This window comes from Hemitrygon akajei, chromosome 3 (assembly GCF_048418815.1).
Source record: "Hemitrygon akajei chromosome 3, sHemAka1.3, whole genome shotgun sequence".
NCBI lineage: Eukaryota > Metazoa > Chordata > Chondrichthyes > Myliobatiformes > Dasyatidae > Hemitrygon > Hemitrygon akajei.
The window spans coordinates 28,940,582-28,965,084 of record NC_133126.1 but is presented as its reverse complement, the minus strand read 5'-3'; the positions used below and the strand labels follow the sequence as shown (position 1 = coordinate 28,965,084).

General features: G+C 41.6%; 1 protein-coding gene across 1 annotated transcript in view; it reads left to right on the top strand.

Annotated features, from left to right (window-relative positions):
- LOC140724802 (protein jagged-2-like) overlaps positions 1–24,503 on the top strand; it is a 258,587-nt gene that overhangs the window by 71,558 nt on the left and 162,526 nt on the right.

Below are 24,503 nucleotides of genomic sequence, written 5' to 3'. Positions count from 1 at the left end.
CCCTTCCAGCCATCAATAATAGTAGTTTGTGCTGAGTAGTCTTTGATTCTCCATTTCACTATTACTTACTATTTTCCTTCTCTTCTCTCATTGCAGTGAAATCATGTCTGGATCATGTTGCACAATCTTAGTGTTTTTTATTTACTGCACAGAAGCAGGCTCTTTAGATCAGCCTAAATAGATGTTTCTGTCATGTGAATCTCCTTCAAAGTTCAAAATAAATTTGTTATCAATGTACATGTGTCACCATATTATAACCCTGAGATTCATTTACTTGTGGACATTCACAGTAAATACAAGAAACAAAGGAATCAATGAATGACCGCACCCAGCAGGAGGGACAAATAACCAATGCGCAAAAGACAACGAACTGTGCAAATACAAAAGGGAAAAAATAATATTAATAATAAATAAGTGGTAAATATCGAGAATATGAGATGAAGAGTCGTTGAAAGTGAGTCCATGTTCCCTCCACTCATCAACACTTGAATATATCTTTCTCTATGACGGGCAGGCTCGATGAGCCGAATGGTTTGTTCCTGCTCCTGTCTTAATAGTCTTATTCTGAAAGCACAGCCCCCAAATCTAGTTATCTCCATAAGTGGAAATATCATCTCAGCATCAACTGAATAAACCTTCTGTAAACTGCCTTTTAATGCTGGTAAATCCCTCCTTAAGTAGACAAAAGCTGCACACAGTGCTTCAGGTGAGGTCTTGTCAATACCCTGTACAGTTGTTGCTAGACTTTTTATTATACTGCATCTCTTTGACAATAAAGGCCAGCATTCCATTAGCCTATTTAATTATTTGCTCTACCTGTACATGCAGGCAAACTGTGTATGAAGGCATCCAGATCTCTGTACAGCAGTGTGCTACATATAACATGGCAGTATTGCTCAGGATTTGGCCCTTCAGCACACATGTCTGTAATAGCCATGATGTCAAATTAAATTAATACCATTGAATTGTTCATGGTCTAAATCACTCCACTCACTGCATGTTCATGTCCCTATATAAATGTTGCTTAAATGCCACTATTATAAATTAGCTTTATTTGTCACATGGACATTGAAATATACAGAAAAATGTGTCATTTATGTCAGATCAAATTAGTTAGGTTTGTGCTGGGGCAGCCCGCAAGTGTTGTCGCATTTCCGGCGCCATCGTAACATACCCATAACTTGCTAACCGTATGTGTTTGAATGTAGGAAGAAACCAGATCACCCAGAGGAAACCCACATGGTCACAGGGAGAACATACAATTTCCTTACAGACAGCAGTGGGAATTGAACCCTGATTGATGATTACTGGTACTGTAAAACAGTGCTACTAACCACCACACTACCTGTGTCTGTTTCTGCCACTTACCCTGTCAGCACATTCCAGGCACCCACCACTGTGTACAAAAAAAAACTTCCTTGGCCAACAACACACACAAAATGCTGGTGGAACACTCCTGACGAAGGGTCTCGGCCCAAAACGTTGACAGTGCTTCTCCTATAGATGCTGCCTGGCCTGCTGTGTTCCATCAGCATTTTGTGTGTGTTGTTTGAATTTCCAGCATCTGCAAATTTCCTCGTGTTTGCTCTTTAACTTCCCTGGCCTTCTGCTTTAAACTTTGTTCTTGCCTTGAAGTTTTGTCCTCTCATATTTTGACATTTTCCCCACATTATGCTTTATTTGTCAGATCTGCATAAAGCTGTTTAATCCATAATTCCTTTGCATTAGTAGCATGTTTGTCTGCAATTGGCTCTTTCTTCTCTAAATTCAAGATGAATTCCAGCATTGACAGGTGTAGCAATCTCCTGGTTGCAGCTTACCTACCTGAAAATCTGATTTACCATAAGATCTCAAGACATAGGAGCAGAATTAGACCAACATCTGCTTTAAGTATGCCCAATGACTTGACTTCCACAGTCATCTATAGTAATGAATTCCACTGATTTACTACCTTTGGATAAAGAAATTCCTCCTCAGCTCTCTTCTAAAGGGATGTCCCTGTATTTTGAGATTGTCCCCTGCTAGTCCTAGACTCTCACATCTACTCTATTTGGACCTTTCAGTATTTGATAGGTTTCAATGAAATTTGCCCCCCATTCTTCTAAACTCCAGTGAGCCAGTACATGAGCCAGTCCTCATCAGGAGAATTGGAGGTGGAGAGGGTCAGTGACTTTAAATTCCTTGGTGTTAAAATTTCAGAGGATCTGTCCTGGGCCCAACAAGCAAGTACAATTACTAAAAAAACACAGCAGCATCTCTACTTCCTTAGGAGTTTGTGAGGATTCAGAATGACATCTATAACTTTGACTAACTTCTACAGATATGTGGTAGAGAGTGTATTGACTGGCTGTATCACAGCCTGGCATGGAAATGCCAATGCTTTTGAACAGAAAATCGTACATAAAGTAGTAGATACAGCCCAGTCATCATGGGTAAAGCCCTCCCCACCATTGAGCACATCTACATGGAGTGTTGTCGCAGGGAAGGCGTATCCATTATCAGGGACCCCATCAGCCAGGTCATGCTTTCTTCTCACTGATGTCATCAGGGAGAAGGTACAGGGGCCTCGAGACTCTCACCACCAGGTTCAAGAACAGTTATTACCCCTCAACTATCAGGCTCTTGAACCAGACGGGATAACTTCACTTCACTTGCCGCATCACTGAACAGTTCCCACTACTTGTGGACTCACTATCAAGGATGCTTTATCTCATGTTCTCTATTTTTTGCTTATTTGTTATTAGTATTGCTGTTTTTTTCCTTTTTGTATTTGTACATTTTGTGTTTTGCACACTGTTTGTCCACCCTGTTGGTGTGGTCTTTTTATTGATTTTATTATGGTTATTGGATTTATTGAATATGCCCACAAGAAAGTTAATCTCAGGGTTGTATATGTGACATGTATGTACTTCGATAATACATTTACTATGAACTTTGAATACAAGCCCAGAGTCATCAAATGCTCTTTATGAATAACATTTTCATTCCCAGAATCATTCTTGTGGCCTCCACTGGACCCTCTCCAATGCCAGCACATCTTTCCTTGGATAAGGGGCTCAAAACTGCTCACAATACTCCCAAGTGTGGTTTGACCAACTCCTTATAAGACCTTTACATACATCTTTGCCCTTGTATGCTTGTCTTCTCAAAATGAGTGCTAACATTACATTTGCCTTCCTTATCACTGACCTGACCTGCAAATTAACCTTCAGGGAATCCTGTACATGGACTCCCAAGCCCCCTTGCACCTCTGATTTCTGAATTTTCTCCCCGTTAAGAAAATAGTCTATGCTTTTATTCTTTCTACCAAAGTGCATGACCATATGCTTCTCTACACTATTCCATCTGCCACTTCTTTGCCAATTCTCCTAATCTAGGTCCTTCTGCAGTCCTTCCTCAGCACTACCTGCCCCTGTACTTATCTTTGTATTGTCTGCAAACTTGACTACAAATCCATCAATTCTGTCAATCAAATCATTAATGTACAATGTGGAAAAGAAGCCCTCCCAACTTTGATCCTTGCAGAAAACTACTGGTCATTGGCAGGCAGCCAGCTGGAAATGGCTGTCTTTATTCCCACTCGTTTCCTACCAATCAGCCAATCTTCTATCCATGCAAGTATCTTTCCTGTTACCCTGACATTTCCTGTCTGCATTTACACCAATTTTGTGAGCATGATTATTTTGTTCCTGTAGAGTCACAAAGCACTGCACTGCAGTGCAGAGATGGGCCCTTTGGCCCATCTAGTCCATGCTCAGAGCAGAATTGAACCTGATTTGCCTACACCAAGTCATTACGTTAACCACACTGCTGCCATGCCATCCCAGTAGCTGATAATCTTCAGTATGTTACCAGAGGTGAAATTCCCCATTTATTTTGACTGGCTGCTTCCCTTTCTGAAGACCCTTTCATTTCAAATGTGATGGAGATAGTATGGGTTTTATATTTTTTTTAAAAACTTGGTCAGTAGTTGTCTTTATGGATACACTTCATGGTGAATTTTGGTTGGGAATTCAGCAGCTTCTGGTTCTGGTAGCCAAGGAGCATTGTTGCAGAGATAGATCTGGTATTTCCCAAATTCTTTGCGGCAGGCCTCAGGATGCTGATCATATCTCTGTCCAGTGACTTATTTCTCCTGTTCTTGCTTTCTCTTGCTGTTGTTGACCTTGAGGCTGACATTATCATTCACATTAACTTGATCAACAACCTCCAAAAGGCTTATTTTCCACAAAACTGGCTCTGTAATCAGAATTCAAAGTAGGATTTTCTGGAATCTTGGAGCTCTAGAGAGTTGCTGAATAATCTAACCTGTTGATGGAACATTTTTCATAAGGAGCAGAGCTCAGTTTTAAAAAACCTGCTTCCTGACATCACTCCTGATGGTCTTGGCACCAATTCTATGTCCTTTTTTTTTCTGAGTTAGTTTCCTCTAATCCTTGACCTAGTGTTGCAAAAAGGAAGTGATGGTTGTGTGTTTTGTCTCCTGCAAAGAGATATGAAGCCAAAGGAAGCCTTTTGGCCCATCGTGCCTCTGCTGACTACTAAAACCACCATGTGGTTATATTGGTTTATTATTGTCACATGTAGTGCAGTGAAAACCTGTTTTCCATGCCATCCAGACAGATGATTTCATTGCAATAGAATCAGGTGTATTATCACTAACTTAGATTGTGACATTTCTTAGGTGGCAGCAGTACAGTGTGGAGATCATGAGATGTTGGAGCAGAATTAGGCCATTTAGCCCATTAAGTCTGCTTTGCCATTCAATCCTGGCTGATTTATTATCCCTTTCAACCCCTTTTTTTTTCAGCCTTCTGCCTGTAATTTTTGAAGCCCTTGCTAATCAAGAATCTCCACTTTAAATATATGCATTGACTTTAACTAGTATAGGTTACAAAATTCAGAGCCTGAGGCCTCTGTCAGTCAGGGATGACCATGGGTATTGTGTCCTAGCTGTCTAGATGTGTAAGCCTGGGCAGTACAATATGGAGAGCAAGTTGCTTCCCATGTAGCAAGCTCCCCCCTGTCCACGCAACTGATGAACTCAAAGAAACGAAGGAGACCAATGCAGTTTGGTACCAGCAACGTCGCAGGAGTTGTCAGTCTGCATTGAATTCAGTGTAGGACTCCAGCTCCAGATTTTTCCCTCGGTTTACTCTCGAAGCTTTCCCCATGAATGAGTATAGCTTAGTATCTAAACCACACGTGAAGGACGGGAGCTGGACTTGGTTGTCAGTCTATTTGAGGCACACGCCATTGGGAGCATTTAATAGGTAGTGGAAACTTGTCCCCACAGCCACCCATGGCTATAACAACCTTAAGGAACAAAGTTATAAAATAAATACAACAAATAAAAAGGAATAATGAAGTGGTGTTTGTGGATTCATGGCAGCTCAGAAACCTGATGGTAAAGGGGGAAGTAGCTGTTTTGGAATCATTGTGTGTTGAGGTAGTACAAGGTAGCACAATAAGAGTGCAGAATAAAGTGTTGCAGTTACAGAGAAAGTGCAGTGCAGGGTGGCAATGTGCAAGGTCAAAATAAGGTAGATTGAGGTCAAGAATCTATCTCATTAGGGAACTATTGAGGTCAAGAGTCCGTTTTGTCATATTTTGTGTTATAGCAGTGGTTAGAAAGTGTCCATGGAGCCTGGTGGTACATGTTTTCAGGCTTTTTGTATCTTCTTTCTGATGGGGTGGGGGTGAAGAGAGAATATCCAGTGTAGATGGGGTGTTTGATTATGCTGGTGGCTTTACTGAGGCAGTGGGAAGTGTAGAAAAACTTCCTCCTATTCATATACTTATCCAATACCATTATATCGATTACAGGTAATGGGGAAGTGTTCCTTTGAAATGTAGGCATGAGAAGCTTGCTGTATAAGAGCACTACTGATTGAGTTGAGTCTGACAAGTGATCATGGATGTTATTAGATACCAGAGCCGGTCTTCAAGAGAGAAGGAAGAAAGTGAAATCATAGAACCTGAAAAAGTTTAATAGAAAGCTTGACATGAGTAGGTTTAGGTTTGATAGGTTTGCTCAAAGCCTAGTTCTGTTGTTCTGAGAGAGACAATAATTAAAAGATCCCTGGCATTTATGCTTAGTAGCTTTGAAAAATGTCTTGTCAATAAAAGTTTGAAGACCAGATTATACTTGGGGTGTTGGTTTGATACCATAAGATTTGGTGGAATCAGTCCATTTGGATTCTGTCTGCTCCACCATTTGATTTTGACTGATTTATTATCCTTCTCAACCCCTTCTGTTTTTTTTCTAGTGACCTTTGAAGCCCTTGCTAATCAACAACCTATCTATCTCTGCTTTAAATATAGCCAGTGGCTTGGCCTCCACAGCCATCTGTAGCAATGAATTGCATAGATTCATCACCTCTCGCTGAAGAAATTCCTCCTCATTTCTGTTCTAAAGGGACATCCTTCTATTTAGAGGGCTGTGCCTTCTGGTCCTAGACTCTCCTGCTATGGGAAATATCCTCCATCTCCATTCTATCTCAGCCTTTCAGTATTTGATAACTTTCAGTGAGGACCCCCCCCCCCCACCATTCTTCTAAACTCCAGTGAGTATATGCCTAGAGCCATCAAACACTCCTCATGTTAATTCTTTTGTTCCTAGGATCATTCTCTTGAACCCTCTCAACGCCAGCATCTTATTCCTTGGATAAGGGGACACTATCTAACAAACAACAAACACTGAGTTGTATTAATAATACAAGAGATCCAGAGTAATACACAAAATGCTGGAGGAACTCAGCAGATTAGGCGGTGTCTGTGGAGACAAACAGTTAATGTTTTTTTTAGGCCAAGACCCTTCATCTCGAAATCTCAGCTATTTATTCCTCTCCATGTCCTGCTCAGCTTGTCTTGCTGAGTTCCTCTAGCATTTGTATGTGTTGAGTTGTATTAATTTTCCCTGCTCTGCAGGATAACATAAAATTCCTAGCAATGTTGAGTCCCAGACACTGACCTTGAATGTAGACTTGAAAAAGAAGTTTTCTTTGGCTGTCAGTGTCTTTGTTACACCCATGAGACTGGAGGCTACAATATTGTGCAGTCATGGTGACATTTTATGCCTGGTTGAGGGCTTGTGAAATGGATGACTTTTTACCAACCGCTTTGATTTCTTCCCCCCTCCCCAATCTATTATGTTGGTTGCATAATGACAATTGAGGTATATTATTCTTTACTGCCACAGTTCACAGCATTAAATTAGCTCAAAATCTTTGTGAGCGAGAAGATGGGCTGCCTGAACTTGTGGTTTGATTATTGCCCTGGAGACTTCAAATTGAGTCCAACATGAACTGTTATGTCTCGCAGGCTCCTGTTGATGGCTTCTGACTGCATCGCAGTCCTGGTTAAGTTTCTAGATCCAGGCAGCTGGCCTTGTTAATGCACCAACCTGTTCAATGAATCAATAGGATGACCAAAATACAACTGGTGTTCAGTAGTCGGTGTAACTCGGTCATAGATTTTGATACTACTAGATGAGTAAAATCCTCAGTGGGATGTGTAGCTTAATATTATTACTTGGAGTCAAAAGTCAAGAGGATGCCGAACTGTGATGTCTTTCCAGGTTGTGGCTCTGACTTAGCTGTTCTTTAAGGTTCACAGGATTAGTTTTGGGGACAGTGTGGAGAGTTGGGGGCCAGGTTAGGGTTTGGAGATGGGTGACGAAGAATTAGAGATCCAGGACAGTAAATGAAGAGTTGGGGACAGGAGCTGGTGGTTGGTGTCCAGGTTGGAATGCTCTGCAGTGAAAAGTCAGTGATCTTGGAGGTCAGATTGACCAGTGATCCCTAGGTCAGTGAGTCCTGGGTCATGAGGGCCGGTAAGCTCCCAGTCACTGGGCTTGGAGGTCCATGTGAGTCCAAAAGTTGAGGCTCAAAGGTCAAGCCTGTGATTGATAAGTCCAGAGGTTGATACCCAGAGATCTGTGAAGTCTGAAGGGCAAAGTTCAGAATTCGGTGAGTCTGGAGGTAGAAAGTCTGAAGGTCGAAAATTAAAGTCAGTGAGTCTGGAGGTAGCAATGTGAAGGTTGGAGGCCTGATGTCTGAGTCCACAGCAAGGCCTGGAGGCAGTTAGTCCTGCAGTTGGAGGTATGTGTGTATGGGGTGGGGGAGGGAGAGAAGGGGCTTATTTTGCTGTTGCTGACTTGCTGCTGCTTGATTTGTTCTGAACATTGAGAGCATGTGGCGGAATGTGTGGTGACACTTGCGGGGTACTTGCAGAACATCCTTGGGTGTGTTGGATATAAATGCAAACGATACATTCACTGTTTTGATGTACATGTGATTAATAAATCTGAATTGGGCAATGTATCTGCCCAGTGACCCCATCCTTTTTGTACTCAGACACAAGTTCAGCAGGCTAGATGGGATGAAATTCAGCTTGATCACAACCTTTTACCGGAGTGTGGAGCAGTGATCATTAGATGGTGCAGACTCAGTGCAAAATCTCTTCTTGCCCATTTACATTCCACTGCCTTTCACTCTTAGCCCCAGATGGGCGAGCCTGATGGGATATTTGAACTTAGTCAGGTCCTCCTAGACCAAGCTAGCCCCAAGTCTTTAAATGTTGAATCTTGCTTCCTTTTGCACATCGGTTGTTTTTTTGTAAAATTCTGTTGTATTTCTTCCTGTGAATGCTGGCAAGAAAATTAATCTTGAGATAGTTCATGGTAATATACACTCAATGGTCATTTTATTAGGTACACAAGTGGACTGTGGTGTGGTCTGCTGTTGTAGCCCATCCACATATAGCTTTGTTGTGTTGTGCCAACTGCACTACTTCCCCTCCCCAACTTTTTCTAGCTTCTGTCCCCTTCTTTCCCAGTCCTGATGAACAGTCTTGGCTCAATGTCAACTGTTTGTTCCCTTCTATAGATGTTGCCTGACCTGAGTTCCTCCTGTGCATTTAGTGTGCATTACTCTGGATCTTAAGCTTCTGCAGAATATCTTGTGCTTATAAATGTGGTTTTGGATGTGTGCAAGGTTGGTTAGAGAACGTGGAGGCTGCTAGTACAACTGAGTGCAGGAAGTGATTATGTTGAATGGAGATACAATAAATGTATATGATATATATTGGTTTTGTTGACTTATAGAAAACATATGGTTAAAATTATCTTGTTCTCCAAGATTCTTGTCCGTTTCTTTGGCCTCTTTCCCAAACATTACAGAATGGCTTAATAACTGTACTGTGCAATGGGTGCTGGGAAGAAGGGCATTTCAAAATAATGACAGCTGGCTGAGGAACAGAGTACATCCCTATCTGTTGAATACCTTCTCTCTGTAGTAGTCATGCTGTGGGACATTACTTTGGACTGAACATTGAGGTTCCAGACAACGAACTTTTCTGGGTATAATGGTGATCTGGTACTATGTCATGGAGGTAAAACTAAGACACAATTGCATTGCAGCATTTACTGGGCCAAAAGTCACTTGATAGAATAGCAGGAGGTTTGGGTTAAACCCCTTTTGCCACCAGTACTTTAGACTTTAGAAGGTCTTTGGAACATTACAGCAAGTTCGAGCACTTTGGCACCAGGATGAAGTGCCGACCCTTGAAGTAGGTTAATCTAACCCTTCCCTCCTATGTAACCCTTCATTATTCTATCATCAATGTCCCTGTCTAAGAGTCTCTTAAAGGTCCCTAATGTATCAACCTCTGACACCACTCTGTGGGTGGGTTGGGGAACTTTACAGTTGAACACCCCCAATCAACTTGCTCATACAACATGGAAATGGGACCAATGACCAACTAGGTCCACACTGACCATCAAGAACCCATTGGCACCACCTTGATGACAATCCCATTTTGTATCCTCCACATTCCTATCAACTCACCCCAAGATTCTACCACTTATTCACACACCGGGTAATTTATAGTGGGTTAAAATTTATTTGTTTATCCCATGTACAGTATGTTGAAACATACAGTGAAATGTGTTGATTGTGTTAACAACCGACACAACCCAAGGATGTGCTGGGGGCAGCTCACAATGTTCAGGTTCATTTAACTTACCGCAAATGAACCTACCAGTCTGCACAGCTCTGGGATGCAGGAAGAAACTAGTATAGCTAGCTAGGGGAAAGAGAATGTGCTAGCTTCGTGTTGACAACTACAGCGATCAGAGTGAACCTGAGTCTTTGCACCACTGCACCACACCATTCTGGTTAACACCTTCTGTCATTCCTGTCAAGAACATTTCCAGCTTTCTATTCTTCTCAAAATCTATTGCTTTGTCTAAACTTTTTGGCCACTTGTTCACGTTTTATAGAGTTGCAGATTTTTATAAAACTTTGGTTAGACCACGCTTGGAGTATTGTGTTCAGCTCTTGTGGCCTCAATATAGGAAGGATGTGGAAGCTTTAGAAAGGGTGCAGAGAAGTTTTACCAGGATGCTACCTGGATTAGAGAGCGTGTCTTATGATGATTGGTTGAATGAGCTATAGCTTTTCTCTCTGGAGTAGAAGATGAGAGGTGATTTGAAAGATGTGTAGATTGAGTGGAAAACCAGAGATTTCTTCCCAGGACAGAAATGACTAATATGAGGGGGCATAATTTTAAGGTGATTGGAGGAGGGATGCCAAAGGTAGGTTTTTTCACACGGAGAATGGTAGATGCACAGAACATGCTACCAGTGATGGCGGTAAAGGTAGATGCATTAGGAACATTTAAGAGACTCTTGGATAGACGCATGGATGAAAGGAAAATGAAGGGCTATGTGGGGGAAAGGTTAGATTGATCTTGGAGTAGGTTAAAAGATCAGCACATCATGGGCTGAAGAGCCTTTATTGTGATGTAACTTTTTATGTTCTATGAATCTTGAGGGTATATCCCCAAGTTCTACACTCGCCTATCAATGGAAACAACTTTACAGCCTATTTATATTGGTGCTTTATTATGTGTAAAGAGCCATGGACTGAGTTGTGTTGATATTGGGAAATGATCAGTAGGTAGATGAGTCCTGTCAAAGGGTCTCAGTCCAAAATGTTGACTGTTCATTTCCACAGATGCTGTCTGACCTGTAGAGTTCCTCCAGTTTGTTGTACGTGTTGCTGGATAATTACAGGTTGTTTGGAGAGTATATTATCAATGCATGTGAAGTCTAGGTTTGTCAAGAATACACTGTGGCAAGTAACACAAAGTTGCCAGTGAAACCATACTCCAAGAGTGAGGTGCAAAGAATTTTAGTTGCAAGAGACGCTGCTTAGCCAGTAGAATGGTGTTAGAAACTAAAGGAAGTTCCTTGCCTCACGTTTTCCCTGTAGCAACATGGATTTTCTCCAGGTAGTGTAATTTTTTTCCCACAGCAGAAGGCAAACAGATTTTTACATACAGGGCTCATTTGGTCACTGAATTTTCCTAATGTCTGCGGGAGCTGTTGAGAATGTGTGGAGAACACTTGTGTAAGATTAGCAGAAGAGGTAGTCACCATGAACCATAGTGGTAGGCTGCTGTGTGGTGACACAATAGAGTACAGGTGTCTCTCCCTTCACAAAGGTGGAGCGTTCCTATGAAACCTTTCTTAAGCCGAAATGGTGTAAAGCGAAGAACCATTATATGGGAAAAAATTCTGTAAAAGCGAAAATCCTCTTTGTCATGCAAAAACAGGTTACTAATGTAGGTCTTTTGTAAAAGTGAAGTGGCGTAAAGCGAACATTCATAAAGCGGGGGACACATGTAATGATTAGCATAACACTGTTACTGTGCCTGTGGCCTCGGTTCAATTCTGCCACTGTCTAAGGAATTTGTACATTTTGCCAGTGATCGTGAGTTTCCTCTGGGAGCTCTGGTTTTCTCCTCACACCCTAAAGACAGATGGATCAGTTAGGGTTGGTTTGTTGTGGGCATGCTGTGTTGGCACTAGAAGCATGGCGACATTTGCCGACTGCCCAGTACATCCTTGGACTGTTGGCCGTTTTTATAAATGATGCATTTCATCGTATGTTTTGATGTACATTTGACAAACAAATCTTAAAGTATTAGAACACTACTGCACAGAAACAGTCCCCTTCAGCCCATATAATCCATACCAAACTATTATTCTGCCTAGTCCCATTAACCTGCACTCAACCATACCTCTCCTGTCCATGTACCTATCCAAATTTCTCTTAAATGTTGAAATCGAACCCAGTTGCTCTACCTCCACTAGCAGCTCATTCCACACTCTCACCACTCTGAGTGAAGAAGGTCCCCCTCATGTTCCCCTTAAAGATTTCACTTCTCACCCTTAACCAATTACCTCTAGTTCTTGTCTCATCCAACCTGAGTGGAAAAAGCCTGCTTGCATTTACTCTATCTATACCTGCCATCATTTTATATACCCCTATCAACTCTCCCCTCATTCTCCTGTACTCCAGGGAATAAAAATCCAAACTGATTCAACCTTTCACTATAACTCAAGTCCTAGCAACATCCTTGTAAATTTTCTTTGCACATTTTCGATTTTATTCTTACCTTCCTTGTAAGTAGGTGACCAGGATTGGAAACAATACTCCAAATTAGGCCTCACCAATCTTTAAACTTTAGTGGTCAGCGCAGACTCGGTGGGCTGAAGAGTATGTTCTTGTGCTGTATCTCATTTTGACTGCAAAATTTTCAAGATGGAGATTGTGAAATGCTGATCACTGTTGGGTTAGCAGTTGCACTGCTGTCTCATTGCATAGCAGCTTCCAATAGAGTATCTCGAAGGTGTCACACATTGGCACAGCTGGTAGAGTTGCTGCCTTGGAGCACCAGTGAGTGGCTTCAGCCCTGGCCTCTAATGTCTGAGGAGTTTGTATGTTCTCCCTATGGCCATGTGTGTTTTCAAGTGGAACACTGATTTCCTCCCACGTTACAAAGATTTTGGGTTGAAATTGCAAATCAGTTGAGGGTTAATAGCAAATGGTGTATCATCTTCTATACTGTTAGAAATGTTTCAGAAGCAATTGTGGTGATTTTAATGATAAAGATCAGCGTTATTTGTCACATATTTATCAAAATGTACAATGAAATGTCATTTGCGTCAAAGACCAACAGTCCAGAATTTGTGCTGGGGCAGCCTGCAAGTGTTGCCATGCTTCCAGGGCAAATACAGCATGCCCACAGCTCACTGACCCTTACTAACCCATATGTCTTTGGACTGTGGGAGGAAATGGTGAGAATGTACAAACTCTTTGTAGACAGTGATGGGAATTGAACCCTGATCACTGGTGTTATGTTAGCTGTTACGCAACTGTGCATCCTCATCCCAGAACTGTAATGAGGTGAATGTCCAACTGATCTGTTGTATCCATGGGAATGGTTTAGGAGAGTATGGGCCAGATACATGTAAATGTGACTAGCTCGCTTTGGCATCTTGATCAACATGGATGAGTTGTGCCAAATGGCTTGGTAGTTCTGCTGTGTTACTCAGACTATCGGGTGATAGGTTAATTAGTCACTCTAAATTGCCTTTAATGCGTAGATGAATGGTAAAATCTGGAGGTGGGGGGGAGTTGATGAAAAATGTCAGCTTGAAAAAATAAGATTAATGAAATTGGGTGGTTTAGTTATTCAGAAGGACCTGTTTCCTAGCTGTACCTCTCAATGACCCTGGCTCAAATTGTCCTTGGAGAGTTGCATTGTACTGTGTGAGTAGAGTCATGTGCTGGACTGGGTAAGGGTAGGTGGTTTCCTTCCTACTCAGTTGGGCGGCTTCTTGCGTTTAGTCTCAAGATCACTCTGCAAGCTAGCAAATCTAAAATCACCCAAATTTCCTCTTTTTTTTCCCCCGGACGTTCTTTAACTGCGTATTGTTATCTCAGATTTCCATTGAGAGTGCCTTCCTTCTCTTGGCAAAATCCCAGAGAGCATCTAACTTTCTGGACACTTGTTAAGACTTAAATTCAAGAATCAAATTCAAGGCCTCCTGTCTTCTGCTCTTCAATGATTGTGCAACAATTTTGGTTAAGCTGAAGACTGAAATTGGCATTCTGTTTGTGATACTACTCAGCTAAATACTCAAAGTAAATTTACTATCAAGGTACGTGTGTCATTATATGCAACCTTGAGGTTAATTTTCTTGCAGGCATTTACAGAAAAAATAAACAATAGAATTTATGAACTATACATAAATAAAGACTGATGAACAGTCAATGTGCAAATAAGGCAAATTGTGCAAATAAAAAATAATACTGAGTTGAGGGTGAATAGTTGAGTGTGAACATGAGTTGTGATGTCCTTAAAAGTGAGTCTGTAGGTTGTGGAATCAGTTCACAATTGTTGAATGAAGCTATCCACACCGGTGTAGGAGCCTGATGGTTGTAGGGGAATAACTGTTCCTGAAACTAGTGGTGTGTCTTCTGTATCTCCTGCTCAATGGTAGTAGCGACAAGAGCACATGGTCTGGACGGTGACGGGGGTCCTTGATGGATGCAGTTTACCCATGGCAACGCTCCATGTAAGCATACTGGCAGTCCTCGAGTTACGAATGTCCCCCTTACACATGTCTGACTTACAAACATCCTACCTCAAAGCCTATTATATTGAAAATCCAAGTTAAATGCAATGGTTCATAGTAACGAACGCACGCACTACTTTGTGACTCCCATGAAGACATTGCGAGGCTTCAGCGGTTCGTTGCCTCGTGGAAGACCGTCCTGCCATTTTAAGTCAGATCAAGCTGCTGTTAACACTGTGCTGAGTGTGTAACTTTGTATTTGGCTTAAATTTTTCTCTTATTTAACCTTGTAACCATGTCTTCAAAGCGTAAATCAGATGCAAGTGCTGGTGATGCATCGAGAAAAGGAAAATGATCATGGTTGAAAATAAAAACAACGCACACAAAATGCTGGTGGAACACAGCAGGCCAGGCAGCATCTATAAGGAGAAGCACTGTCGATGTTTCGGGCCGAGACCTTCATCCTGACCCTTTGTTCTCGGCCCGAGACGTTGACAGTGCTTCTCCTTATAGATGCTGCCTGGCCTGCTGTGTTCCACCAGCATTGTGTGTGTTGTTTGAATTTCCAGCATCTGCAGATTTCCTCATGGTTGAAAATAAGGTGGAAATACAAACCCCATTTCCAGAAAAGTTGGGATATTTTCCAAAATGCAATAAAAACAAAAATCTGTGATATGTTAATTCACGTGAACCTTTATTTAACTAACAAAAGTACAAAGAAAAGATTTTCAATAGTTTTACTGACCAACTTAATTGTATTTTGTAAATTGTGGGAGATTTTAATTTTCCACACATAGATTGGGAAGCTCATTCTGTAAAAGGGCTGGATGGTTTAGAGTTTGTGAAATGTGTGCAGGATAGCTTTTTGCAACAATACATAGAAGTACCGACTAGAGATGGGGCAGTGTTGGATCTCCTGTTAGGGAATGCGATAGGTCAGCTGACAGATGTATGTGTTGGGGAGCACTTCGGGTCCAGTGATCACAATAGCATTAGCTTCAATATAATTATGGAGAAGGACAGGACTGGACCTAGAGTTGAGATTTTTGATTGGAGAAAGGCTAACTTTGAGGAGATGCGCAGGGATTTAGAGAGAGTGGAATGGGTCAAGTTGTTTTATGGGAAGGATGTAATAGAGAAATGGAGGTCATTTAAGGGTGAAATTATGAGGGTACAGAATCTTTATGTTCCTGTTCGGTTGAAAGGAAAGATTAAAGGTTTGAAAGCGCCATGGTTTTCAAGGGATATTAGAAACTTGGTTCGAAAAAAGAGGGATGTCTACAATAGATATAGGCAGCATGGAGTAAAGGAATTGCTCGAGGAATATAAAGAATGTAAAAAGAAACTTAAGAAAGAGATTAGAAAAGCTAAAAGAAGTTACGAGTTTGGTTTGGCAAATAAGGTGGAAGTAAATCCGAAAGGCTTCTACAGTTATATTAAAAGCAAGAGGATAGTGAGGGATAAAATTGGTCCCTTAGAGAATCAGGGTGGTCAGCTATGTGTGGAGCCGAGGGAGATGGGAGAGATTTTGAACAATTTCTTCTCTTCGGTATTCACTAAGGAGAAGGATATCGAATGGTGTAAGGTGTGGGAAACAAGTAAGGAAGTTATGGAACCTATGACAATTAAAGAGGTGGAAGTACTGGCGCTTTTAAGAAATTTAAAAGTGGATAAATCTCCGGGTCCTGACCGGATATTCCCCAGGACCTTGAGGGAAGTTTGTGTAGAGATAGCAGGAGCTCTGACGGAGATCTTTCAGATGTCATTAGAAACAGGGATTGTGCCGGAGGATTGGCGTATTGCTCATGTGGTTCCATTGTTTAAAAAGGGTTCTAGAAGTAAGCCTGGCAATTATAGACCTGTCAGTTTGACATCAGTGGTGGGTAAATTAATGGAAAGTATTCTTAGAGATAGTATTTATAATTATCTGGATAGACAGGATCTGATTAGGAGTAGCCAGCATGGATTTGTGCGTGGAAGGTCATGTTTGACAAACCTTATTGAATTTTTTGAAGTAGTTACGAGGAATGTTGACGAGGGTAAGGCAGTGGATGTAGTCTATATGGACTTCAGCAAGGCCTTTGACAAAGTTCCACATGGAAGGTTAGTTAAGAAGGTTCAGTCGTTAGGTATTAGTGCTGGAGTAATAAAATGGATTCAACAGTGGCTAGATGGGAGATGCCAGAGAGTAGTGGTGGATAATTGTTTATCGGGATGGAGGCCGGTGACTAGCGGGGTGCCTCAGGGATCTGTTTTGGGCCCAATGTTGTTTGTAATATACATAAATGATCTGGATGATGGGGTGGTAAATTGGATTAGTAAGTATGCTGATGATACTAAGGTAGGAGGTGTTGTGGATAATGAGGTGGGTTTTCAAAGCTTGCAGGGAGATTTATGCCGGTTAGAAGAATGGGCTGAACGTTGGCAGATGGAGTTTAATGCTGAGAAGTGTGAGGTTCTACATTTTGGCAGGAATAATCCAAATAGAACATACAGGGTAAATGGTAGGGCATTGAGGAATGCAGTGGAACAGAGAGATCTAGGAATAACAGTGCATAGTTCCCTGAAGGTGGAGTCTCATGTAGATAGGGTGGTGAAGAAGGCTTTTGGAACGCTGGCCTTTATAAATCAGAGCATTGAGTACAGAAGTTGGGATGTAATGTTAAAATTGTACAAGGCATTGGTAAGGCCAAATTTGGAATATTGTGTACAGTTCTGGTCACCGAATTATAGGAAAGATATCAATAAATTAGAGAGAGTGCAGAGACGATTTACTAGGATGTTACCTGGGTTTCAGCACTTAAGTTACAGAGAAAGGTTGAACAAGTTAGGTCTCTATTCATTGGAGCGTAGAAGGTTGAGGGGGGATTTGATCGAGGTATTTAAAATTTTGAGAGGGATAGATAGAGTTGACGTGAATAGGCTGTTTCCATTGAGAGTAGGGGAGATTCAAACGAGAGGACATGATTTGAGAGTTAGGGGGCAAAAGTTTAAGGGAAACACGAGGGGGTATTTCTTTACTCAGAGAGTGATAGCTGTGTGGAATGAGCTTCCTGTAGAAGTAGTAGAGGCCAGATCAGTTGTGTCATTTAAGGTAAAATTGGATAGGTATATGGATAGGAAAGGAGTGGAGGGTTATGGGCTGAGTGCGGGTAGGTGGGACTAGGTGAGATTAAGAGTTCGGCACGGACTAGGAGGGCCGGAATGGCCTGTTTCCGTGCTGTGATTGTTATATGGTTATATGGTTATACACAAATTTAGAATTTGATGGCTGCAACACACGCAACAAAAGTTGGGACAGAGTTAAAATAAGATTGAAAAGTGCACAGAATATTCAAGTAACACCGGTTAAGCAGGCTAATTGGTAGCAGGTGAGGTATCATGACTGGGTATAAAAGTAGCATCCATCAAAGGCTTAGTCTTTGCAAGCAAGTCGTGGCTCACCCCTTTGTGCCAAAATTTGTGAGAGAATTGTTAGTTCAAAAGAAACATTTCCCAACGCAAGATTGCAGAGAATTTAGGTCTTTCAACATCTACAGTATATAATATTGTGAAAAGATTCAGAGAATTCAGAGACATCTCAGTGCATAAAGGGCAAAGTCGGAAACCACTGTTGAATGCGCGTGATCTTTGAGCCCTCAGGCGGCATTGCCTAAGAAACCGTCATGCTACTGTGACAATTATAGCCACCTGGGCTCGGGAGTACTTCGGAAAACCATTGTCACTTAACACAGTCCGTCGCTGCATCCAGAAATGCAATTTGAAACTGTATTACACAAGGAAAAAGCCATACATCAACTCTATGCAGAAACGCCGGCGAGTTCTCTGGGCCCGAGCTCATCTCAGATGGACCGAAAGACTGTGGAACCGTGTGCTGTGGTCAGATGAGTCCACATTTCAGCTAGTTTTCGGAAAAAACTGGCGTCGAGTTCTCCGTGCCAAAGATGAAAATGACCATCCTGATTGTTATCAGCGAAAGGTGCAAAAGCCAGCATCTGTGATGGTATGGGGGTGCATCAGTGCCCACGGCATGGGTGAGTTGCATGTATGTGAAGGTATCATTGACTCTGAGGTGTATATTAGGATTTTAGAGAGACATATGTTGCCATCAAGGCGAAGTCTCTTCCGGGCACATCCATGCTTTTTTCAGCAGGACAATGCCAGACCACATTCTGCACGGGCTACAACAGCGTGACTTTGTAGACACAGAGTGCGTGTGCTTGACTGGCCTGCTGCCAGTCCAGATCTATCTCCTGTTGAAAATGTATGGCGCATCATGAAGAGGAGAGTCAGACAGTGGAGACCACGGACTGTTGAGCAGCTGAAGTCTTATATCAAGCAAGAATGGACAAAATTTCCTATTGCAAATCTACTACAATTAGTATCCTCAGTTCCAAAACGATTAAAAAGTGTTATTAAAAGGAAAGATGATGTAACACAATGGTAAACATGCCTCTGTCCCAACTTTTGTTGAATATGTTGCAGCCATCAAATTCTAAATTTGTGTATATTTACAAAATACAATTAAGTTGGTCAGTAAAACTATTGAAAATCTTTTCTTTGTACTTTTGTCAGTTAAATAAGGGTTCACGTGAATTAACATATCACAGATTTTTGTTTTTATTGCATTTTGGAAAATATCCCAACTTTTCTGGAAATGGGGTTTGTAATAAAGTGATTGGAAAGAGGTGAAATGCCATCAATCATTGGAAAAGTGTTAGGCTACAGTTGGTCAACAATTGAAACAATTTTAAAGGATAAAGTGAGAATAATGGAGCATATGAAGGGCCCTGCTGATGAAAGCTACAATTATTACTAAGCAACATAGTGGTTTGATTATTGAAATAGAAAGGCTATTGATAATTTGGTTAGACAATCAAAATCAGCATAATAGTCCTATTAGCCTTACTTTACTGCAAAAGGCTCAAACCCTTTTCAATGATTTAAAAGCTGCACGTTCAGCAAGTGAAGGTGCTTGTGATAAAGAATTTGTTGCGAGTAGGGGTTGGTTCAATCGTTTCAAGGTGAGGGTAAATTTACATAATATTAAAGTGCAAGGTGAAGCAGTGAGTGCCAATGTAAGTGCTGTGAGTGATTTTCCTGAAATGTTAAAAAAAATTATTGAGGAGGGAGGTTATTTGCTAGACCAAATATTTAGTGTAAACGAGACTGGCTTATTTTGGAAAAAGATGCCTGAAGGAACCTACATTTCAAAGGAAGAAAAAAGTGCATCAGGGCATAAGGCATCGAAGGATAGGCTAACGTTATTGCTGGGGGTAATGCATCCGGGGATTTCAAGCTCAAGCCTTGGTCTTTTTCCGGAACTGAAAAAGTTTCTGACAAAAAAGTTAGCTGAAGCATTTCATCTCATGGAAGCAGGGATGGCAAAGTTAGAGGAGCAAGATCCTAATACAGAGAGGTTCACCAAAGTTTACAGTGCAGTTACCAAGAACCTCAGCTGCTACAAGGCCATTTATGATGAAAAAAAGAAAAGCTCTGTACAAACCTCTCTTGATGCCTACTTCAAGAAATTGACTCCAGTTGTAAACCTGCCCTCTCCAGCAACAGAATCAAACCCTGACTCTCCAGCACCAGGTCCATCATAATGTTTCCTCACGAATACCCCTTCCGGTATACAAGACATCGATGCAACCGCATGTAGTTACTTTAATTATTACAGTATTATGTACAGTACTGTATTATGTTAAGATGTTTTAGTGTATTTGGGTCAGCACCACCCCCACTTGTCTCATTTAACCTGTCTCAGAGCGGGTGAACTTTAGGACCCGGGGGTGCTCAGGACCCGCTGCCCATGGCTGCTGCTGAATCCACAGTATTTCTGTTCTGTTGACAGAAAACGATCATGGTTGAAAATAAAATGGAAATAATTAAGTGATCAGAAAGAGGTGAAACACCATTGGTCATTGGAAATGCGTTAGGCTACAGTTGGTCAACAATCGGAACAATTTTAAAGGATAAAGTGAGAATAATGGAGCATGTGAAAGTCTCTGCCGATGAAAGCTACAATTATTACTAAGCAACGCAGTGATTTAATTATTGAAATACAGTACATACATTTCTTAAATGTTATATGCATAGAAAGGTAAAATGTATACTATATACTAAGACAAATGTTTGACTAACTGATGCTAAATAATACCGGATATACCTGTTCCGACTTACGTACAAATCCGACTTAAAGACGGGCTCAAGAACGGAACTTGTTCATAACCCGGGGACTGTCTGTAGTGGGGAGGGCTTTGCCTGTGATGAACTGGGCTGAATCCACCACCTTTTGTAGTCTTCTCTGTTTTGGGGCATTGGGGTTTACATACCAGTCCATGATGCAACCAGTCAGGATACTCTGTACTGTACATCTGTAGAAGTTTGTCACATTGCATGCCAAGCTTACACTGTCGTCTTTGTGATGACACTGGCATGCTCGTCCTGGGGACAGGTCAATGCTCCTCCAACATCTAAATGATTGGGTCCCTCTGATCATTGTTGGCAGGATTGTTCAGTGCAGTGGATGATCTTGAATCTATTTTGTTACTGCCGCACAATATTTTTCCTGTTCATTGAAAATAACAAGAGTAGGAAGAAAGAGTTTTAGTTCAAATCCTAAAGGTTAGCTTTATTTGTCACATATGCATTGAAACAGCAAAACATAGTGTATTGTGTCAAAAATCAAATCAGCAAGGATTGTGTTGGCAGCCCACAAGTTTCACCATGTTTCCTGTGCCAATAGAGCATGCCCACAACTTACTAACTCTAATTGTACGTCTTTGGAATGTGGGAGGAAACCACAGCTCTCAGAGGAAACCCATGTGGTCACGGGAAGGATAGACTCCTTACAGTCAGCGGCAGGAATTGAATTCTGATTGATGAAAGCCGGTGCTGTAAAGTGATATGCTAATTGCTGCTTTACCATGTCGCCCAGGATTTTCGTCAGGAGGGCAGTGTTCCTGAGAGCAGCAGCCTCTGTCACAATGGGGTACCAATCTGGATTAGATTAAAATTCAGGGATTACAATAGTGGAGATTTATCCCCTGACCAGAGTTTAAATATTAAGCCAGTTGTAGAAGGGGTGTCGGTTCAAACAATTTCAGAGATTGTGTGTACTGCCCATGGATGAGGCTGCCTGGGGAAATGGTGGAAGTAGACAGAAATTATTTTAAATAGAACCTGGAGCATTACAGCACAGTACAGGATGTTTGGTACACGAGGGCATCTATTAAGTAGTTTATTTTATTGAGATACAGTGTGGAGTAGGCCCTTTCAGCTCTTTGTGCCTCCCTGCCCATCAACCCCGAGCCTAATCATGGGACGGTTAACAATGACCAGATAACCTACCAACCGGTATGTCTTTGGACAGAGGGAGGAAACAGGAGCACCTGTAGGAAACCTACATGGTCATGGGGAGAACATACAAACTCCTTGCAGGCAGTGCTGACCTTTTAACCTAATCTAAGTCAATCAAATCCTTCCCTCCCATATTTCATTTTTCTTTCATCCATGTGCTTCTTAAATATCTGTGAATGTCCACCTCTACCCCCACCCCTGGGAGGGTGTTCCATGTACCATCACTCTGTGGGGGGGGGGGGGAACCCCCTACCTCTGGCATCTCCACTGATATTTTCCTCCAATCACCTTAACATTATGCCCTCACTCTATTAGCAGAAAAGGTTAATTTAGTTCCTTACCAAAAAATGCATAGAATTTTCTGTTGAAATGCAAGAGTACTGTAATTATGCACCATGATGTGTAGTGAACGTGGCTAGTTTGGCAGGGGTAGGAACTTCAAACCTCGTCCCTCTGGGGAGGAGTGAGGGTGGTTTGCTTATCCTCCTGTCTGAGTCTGTTGTAGACTTGTTGATGGAGCTTGAGAGGAAGAATTAATCAGCAGCACCCATTATTTTTTAAATGAGTAGCCAGATTTTAGAGTCCCAAGGTTAGGAGTGATCTATTGAGTTGGCCAACAGTGCTAATGACATAGATGAGCTGAACCCAACATGCTGACTGTTTTCAGTGAGACCCACCTGACCAAGCCCCTTTTGAGGGTGAGCAGAAAACTGACTTAAACGGATAAGAAAGTGGTAGAATTTTCATAATGAACAGCGCCGGAGAAGAGGCCCAGTTGGCATTTCGGTCTGATGACCTTTCAAAGCTACTGGTTTCGTCTTGCGTGGATCAATGTTTATTGATCCTGAACTCCACGAGCAACAGTGATAATGATCAGATCATTTTTCTGAAGTGTCGTTTGAGAGATGTGTGTAGGCCAGGATGTTAGGAAAATTAAAACACTGCTGTGAGTTTTTTTAAAAGATGTTTATTCAAGGGATATGGGCTTTGCAGGTTGAGCCAGTACTTTGTTGCTAATCCTTAAAGATCAAGGATAAGTTTTATTCACTGTATATGACAAGTTTTAAGCCCTTTATCGAAGAAAGGATGTGATGGCATTGAAGAGAGTCCAGAGGATGTACTGTATACGAGAATGATCCTGGAAATGAAAGGGTTAATGTGTGAGAATTGTGAGATGGCTCTGTTTTCACTGAAATCTTTCAAATATGAAAGGCCTAGATAAATTGGACATGAGAGGATTTTCCCAGTAGTGGAGTAGTCCAGGACCAGAGGGCACGGTCTCAGAATACAAGGACGTTCCTTGGAAACAGAGATGAGGTTAAATTTCTTTAGGCAGAGGGTGGCGAATCTGTGGGATTCATTGCCAAGATGGAAGTGGAGGCCAAGTCATTAGGTGTATTTAAAGCAGTGGTTGATAGGTTCTTGATTGGTAAGGATGTTGAAGGTTATGGAGAGAAGGCAGGAGAATGGGGTTGAGAGAGAAAATAAATCGACCATTATGAAATGGTGAAGCAGACTCAATGGGCTGATTGGCCTAATTCTGCTCTGTATCTTATGGTCTTGTGGATCTAGATGTTTATCGATCCTGAACTCCACAAGCAGCAATGTGATCATGAGTTGATCATTTTTCTGTAAGTATCGATGGAGAGATGTGCATCAGTAAGTTTCAAGGGTCAACTTTGTTTGCCACATACGTTTGCATATATTGGAGATTTATAAAATTACATGAGTGTAATGCCCTGGTTAAGATTTTACTGCTAATGTGTAAGATAGTTAATTTCTGTAGAAGCAGTGTTTGGGTTACTGTTAAAGATGAGGGGTTGTGTCAGTTTTGGAATGTTGAGTCAGCCAATGAGGGTGGTGGAATTTAGAGAAGGTTCTAGAGAAAACTAGGCAGAGGTTTTGTGGTGGATGCTAGGGTGGATTGAGGTCTTTTCTGCGGAAGATGGAGAGAGAAGAGGCTCGAGGGAACCGGCCGTAGGGTTCGATCCAGCTGGAATGCACAATTCGATGGAGTCCAAGATGGGAAATTCTACTGGTGATCGGTGAATAGGAGTTGGTACCATGAGTGAAATGGACACATCCAGCTTTTGGAAGATCTGCACTCCAAGCTTGTGAAGATTTGACTGTTTTAATTGTAATGAGCCCTTTTGTTTTTATCTATCTTTTTCTTTAATAACAGTTTAAGTTGACATTCATAAATACACCACCTTTACAACATGCAAGTGGGCAATATTTACACAGTATTCACTCAGATTGGGGTGTGGGTGGTGGGAACATCCGAACTTCCCGATTTTGATGGGACCCCAAGTTATACTGATCTTAGACACAGGTGGTTTTCTCAGTGCTGAGTCCAGTGGCAGTTAGTTCAGAGCTAATGAACTGTGTTTCAATAGACGCCCAGTAAAAATGGGTTTTGTAAGAATAAAGAATTACAAAAAAATAAACTTGGAGGTTAAAGTACAGATATGAAATGAAGTATACACAAATGCCATGCATTTCTAATGTATACAGCATTATGAAATATAGCTTACAGTACAGTGAGTGACTGTGGTAATAGAGGGGTTTGGGGTGGTTAACTAAATAGTTTATTGCCCTAGAGGCCATTGTAGTAGTTGAGGTGTGGATATACCAAAATGCTGTTAGGGAGGGAGTTCCTTGATTTTGAACCATCGATTGTGAAGGAACGGTGATATATTTGCAAGACAGG